Here is a 6,401-nt window from a genome sequence, read left to right as displayed (position 1 = left end):
AGGATGTTGTTAGGCCCGAGCCTAAGCCGATGGTCGGCAAACCGTGCAAATATATCCTCCAAACACCGGGTTCGAGGGCATTATCACTTTTATACAAAAGGTCACCAACATATTCAAATAATGATTGACATATTTTCATAAAAAAGGTTATTTTGTAGTAGTATTTTATCCTTCCACAAGATACAGTCCTGACACAAATTTAGGGTTGCTACCCAAGCCATTCATTCTATCGATTCGGTTTCCAGAGAAGCGACCCAGTTGTTCAGTCTTTTTGTTCTGTATCTATGGACGCGACCCAGTCATTCGTTCTAAATGTTCCATTGCCATACTGGCTGCCAACGTTCTTATCCCTTGCTTGCTAACTAGCCAACTACAGTTCATTTACAGTCATGTCAAACAGTGCAGCCAGAATAACAACAGTAGCAACATTTGCATTTGTTTAACCTGTTTTCTAGTGAGATTTATTTCAACGCATCCATTACAATGAGCTAATGAGGCGCGATTTCGCCTGGTATAGAAAATGTGATCTTTCATCAGGACACTGTTATTCAGAGGAGCTATCCAACAACACAACTAACACAATCACTTCAAACTGAAGCTGGAAAGAATGCAAACTAGCTGCACTTCATTTTGTTTTACCTTTTTTTAATTTACATTTCTTTGTATATACCATAAAAATGCCTGTCTGTCTCATCCAGACTGCCGACACGTTCATTACTATGGGACAGCTGGTGATCGAATTTGAATATTGAAACAATGTTGCAAATGTCGGAGAGACAGATACCAAGGTTTATACAAATGTCCACTGTTGAAAACTAAATGTTAGTGTAAAATGTGAGATAATGTCTAGATGCTTTTTGTAGTGGAGATCAAGTTTATAAATTGCCTGGCTGGGCTGATGAGACAGTCAGATGGAACAGAGTAAATAAGCATTTTAACGTCATAGATTTAGCCGGTGGTAACTTGTGGAATAGACACCGGCTGAAATGTGGTTTTAACCAACCAGTATTCAGGATTAGAACCACCCGTTGTATAATTAAGCACAGATACTGTAGAACAATGAGTTATAAAAAATCTTTGACAAGTGTGCAGCATTCCAGTAAAAGACTATATAGGGATCAAAATTGCAAAAGAAAAATAATAAAATGAATAGCATGTATTTCACCCCAATATTCTGTGGAAGAGTTGCTGACTATTATGCAAGGGTGGTCTTAATGTTTAGAATGTACGTTAACCACATTTTAAAACGTATGAATACATTTTGCTAAAGCATAGACCAAGCTAACAATTCTAGGGAGATAATGTTTTTGTAATGTTATCTGTAATGTTCCCCTAATGTTTGAGTCTCCAGTTTTCTGTTAGTTAGGGGAACATTCTATTTATGTTAGCAAAAACCTTCTGAGAACATTTTTAGCAGGTTTTGGTGTTAAAGTTAGGAGAACATTGCCTTAATGTCAAGCCGAACTTATCTACAACGTGGTTACAACGTTCTGAGAATAGACACGTTTCATAGGAATGTTGCAAGAACATTTCTGTGTATCAGTTGTCAGGACGTCGCCTGATGGTCACAAAGAAACGTTCTCCCCCCAAAAAACTCACTACACATCACGTCTTGTTACTGTTGCCAAGCCCTGATTTGTGAACCACTAATCTATTCACAGCTCTTTTTGTCTGTTGGCAAGGGATACACACACACACACACACACACACACACACACACACACACACACACACACACACACACACACACACACACACATACATATTTGACACACTTTGACATACGTGATACGTGAATTGTGCATGTTCGTTTATACAGTAATTATTATTCAACATCAATAAAATCAAGAACAAAAAAATATTGAATGTACTTTTAACAGAGCTGAGATTTAATTAAAAGTGCATTCATCTTGTTGCTTACACCTATCAAGTTGTTTCATATCTACACAAGTGCCCAAGGAGTAGAGGTTTGGGTTTATACTGGACAGGGTCTCACTATACTGGCCCAATAAGCACATGCCCTAATGATATCATTTATTGGCACAGTGGTTAGGGTGTTTGTCATGGGTGCTGTTGGCCTGGGTTTGAGTCACCCTACTCTCACATTGTTAGCAATATATGTTAATGTCATTATTTCACAACAGTTACAACACACCTATCTGATATAATTAAAATTGTTTCTCATTGAAAAATTGGAATTGGTAGAATTCTAGATAGCTGAGCATCTCAGAGAACTCGCTATCGTCTTTTTGAAATCCACACCATAAATACCATGTAGAACAAACATGTGTCTCAAGGAATCATCAGCTCTAGTCATTGCATTTCTATCTGTAACATTCCTAATTTGTTGCCGTAACATGGCCCAGGTGGTAGTGTTGCTTCTGCTAGAAACATACCCAGAACATGGTTGCCATATTCTCAGAATACCAGAAATGTGTATATTTACAGTAGCATATTTGTACTTTCTCACATTTGCCATTTAAGCAATGATGATACCAGTTATACCAAAACAATACACAACACAGAGTTTCACAAAATTGCAACAGAATATATTACGGCAATATATTACTTTTATGAGTAACAGAGCAATATAACGAGTTACTGTCTTCAAATATTGTAATATTATTACAGTTACTTTTTCAAGTAACTCGTATATTACTTTCAGAAGCATATCTCTACCGGCGTGTTATATACATAAAAAAAGAGAAATCTATACACATTATCCTAATAAACAAAGATGCATAAATAATATTTCCAAATAAACAATCAAAATGTGAGACTCCCCTAGCAGCTCTCCAACCAAGGCCACCAGAACCAAACGCCCTAACCACTGTCCCAATAAGAGATACAATATAGCTAAGCCCTGTGCTTATTGGGCCAGTATTTTTTTTATTTTTATGTAATCTTTATTTAACTATATTTAACCAGAAGAAACCATAAACCATCCTCCGTAGATCTGAAACAACTTGATAGGTGCAAGCAATAGGGAGAATGCACTTTGAAGTACTGTAAAACATTTTATTGATCATAGGGATTCAGGAGTATCATTAAAACTGGTTAATATCTCCCACCAACATTAGACAACTATACAGAAAGCACTTCAATTGCTGAAATAAGTAAATCAAATCAATGATGAGAATAGTCAGATTAACTGATACCTGACATGGACATGGTGGTGTAGCAGGAAGCTTGGAATACTGTGAATCAAGAGGTTGTGAGTTCAAATCCCAGGAAAGGACACATTGAAAAATAATTACATACACAATGTAAGTAAAAAGCACTGTGTTTGAGTATTGCCAATTGACAAGGAGCTATGAATAGATCAGTGGATTACCAATCACAGTCTTGCTTAGTAACAAGACCTGATGCGTAATACATTTTTCTTTGGACAAATAAATGTTCTTGCAAAATGACCCATGAAGCGTTTCTAGAACATTAATATCTTAAGTTCTGAGAACATGGTAACCAGTTTGTTGCTAGCTTGGCAACCAGGCTACCAGGCTACCAGGCTAGGAACTCAGGGAATTGACAAAGAGTTTCAGTGCTGGCATAGGATTCTTACCTAAGTGCACTGTAGAATTTTGAATGCTGAAGTAATTTAATTGCTTAGGTATATGATGTATACTTAAGTGCATATTTGGACGTTGTAAATGTTTGACATACACCAATACAGATATTTATAAAAAATTACACTACAACGCTACCAAGTTAAGTAAAACTAAAAGAATGTCCTGTCTAGACGAATGTAGTAATTTGTACATAATATTTCTCACTTGGGTTGGCACCTAGATATAAGTGTAGGGGCCCAACGTGTTGAATAAAATACTGTTATTTGCTGTGTGGTTTGCTCATTTCCTTTGTTAGTGTTGTGCCAAACTCTGTTCCAGTAGAGTGGTGTGACTGTCTCCTCTTCTGCAGCTTCAGCACTCAGCTGCTTACATCTCAGACGTTTTTCCCCCTAAAGGAGTCTGCACTGTAAAAAATATTTTTGCTAGTTTTACTTTTAAAAAAAAATGAGGTAATGGTTTGTATCAGCTTTTTGAGTATTTCCAACATAAGGTATTCTTATGTATAATATACTTAGCTTTTGGTGTTTCACAAACACTAATATATTGTGTCCAGCATATTTGTTGTTGTTGCTGAGATCCAACTTAATTTGATCAATTCAAAAATTGTTATTATTCATAACATCTACTTCATCTTTTTGATCAGTTACTTTCAGTGATCATGTCTTAATGTTCGTAAAAAAATGTATGCCTTCAATTATTTGCCTTTTTTTCCCACTTAAGCAGGCATTGCTGAACACATTCCACTAGCAGTCAGTGGGGGTAGAACTGAAAGCATTTTAAGATGCTGCATGTGCCTTGAGCATTAAATGTTGTGTGCGGTTGGGCGCATGAGCTTGTTGTTGATGGTGGGATTGGGTGGTCTCATCTTTGAATGTCAATTTGCCAGATGGTTTTGATATCCATTCATCATGACCCGTTACACCTCGTAGCATTGTTGTAGTCGAGTCATTAAGCCTCCAGTCCAAGTCGAGTCCCAAGTCTCCTGTGCTCGAGTCGGCTCAAGTGTCCCTATGGCTAAGTCCGAGTTAAGTCTGAGTCCAATTTCGAGTCATCAATGGTCGAGTTACGAGTCGAGTCATGAGTCCCTATGGCTGAAGTCCGAGTCCCAGTGGTCCAAGTGCTCACTGGGTCTGTTTAACAAAGAATACCACATTAGCATTGGTTATATGCACATATATATATATATATATTTTACTTTTGGGAGCAAAACAACTGATTCTGTGTTCCTTAGACATATTTGGTATTTTGGTTACTGCTGTTTTTTTTGTTTGCTTATACTACCGGTTTGCTGATTTGATGCTTGTCTGTTTCTAGATTCACACCTTTATTGATTTGGCCTAGATTTGTTAGAGAAAATCTGCATAGCAACAACTAGTGGCGGGCTAGCGGGAAGATTTTCATGTGACCATTGAAGTCAAGCAAAGATTTTCCTCCTGTTGCCTATGGTCATAATTGCCTGCAAACAAATAATAGCCTATGAAACAAAGAAGTCTTTCATACACAGGCTCACACACATTTTATTTTAATATAGTTACAATACCATTCAGATGTTTGGGGTCACTGGGCTCACTGTCCATTAAAATAACATCAAATTGATCAGAAATAGACTGTAGACATTGTTAATGTTGTAAATGACTATTGTAGCTGGAAACGGCTGATTGTTAATGGTATATCTAAATCGGCGTACAGAGGCCCATTATTAGCAACCATCACTCCTGTGTTCCAATGGCACGTTGTGTTAGCTAATCCAAGTTCATCATTTTAAAAGGCTAATTGATCAATAGAAAACCCTTTTTCAATTATGTTAGCACAGATGAAAACTGTTGTTCTGATTTAAGAAGCAATAAAACTGGCCTTCTTTAGACTAGTTGAATATCTGGAGCATCAGCATTTGTGAGTTCGATTGCAGGCTCAAAATGGCCAGAAACAAAGCACTTTCTTCTGAAACTCATCAGTCTATTCTTGTTCTGAGAAATGAAGGCTATTCCATGTGAGAAATTGCAAGAAACTGAAGATCTCGTACAATGCTGTGTACTACTCCCTTCACAGAACAGCACAAACTGGCTCTAACGAGAATAGAAAGAGGAGTGGGAGGCCCCGGTGCACAACTGAGCAAGAGGACAAGTACATTAGAGTGTCTAGTTTGAGAAACAGACGCCTCACAAGTCCTCAACTGGCAGCTTCATTAAATAGTACCCGCAAAACACCAGTCTCAACGTCAACTGTGAAGAGGAGACTCCGGGATGCTGGCAGAGTTCCTCTGTCCAGTGTCTGTGTTCCCAACTTAATGTTTTATTTTTATCAGCCAGTGTGTGATATGGCTTTTTCTTTGTAACTCTGCCTAGAAGGCCAGCATCCCGGAGTCACCTCTTCACTGTTGAGTTTTATTGCTTCTTTAATCAGAACAAAAGTTTTCAGCTGTGCTAACATAATTGCAAAAGGGTTTTCTAATGATCAATTAGCCTTTTAAAATGATAAACTTGGAACACAGGAGGGATGTTTGCTGATAATGGGCTTCTGTACACCTACGTAGATATTTGTCACGTCCTGACCAGTAAAAGGGTCATTTGTCATTGTAGTATGGTCAGGGCGTGGCAGGGAGTGTTGTTTCTGTTTGTTTTGGGGTTTGTTTGTTTCCAGGGGATATGTTCTAGTTTTCTTTTTCTATGTGTGGCCAAGTATGGCTTCCAATCAGAGGCAGGTGTCTTTCGTTGTCTCTGATTGGAAGCCATACTTAGGCAGCTTGTTTTTCCTGTGTCTTTGTGGGTGGTTGCCTTCTGTATAGTCTGTGTACCTTACAGAACTGTTGATTGTCGTTTGTTATTTTCGTTT

This window comes from Salmo salar, chromosome ssa12 (genome assembly GCF_905237065.1).
Source record: "Salmo salar chromosome ssa12, Ssal_v3.1, whole genome shotgun sequence".
NCBI lineage: Eukaryota > Metazoa > Chordata > Actinopteri > Salmoniformes > Salmonidae > Salmo > Salmo salar.
This window is presented reverse-complemented; position numbering follows the sequence as displayed.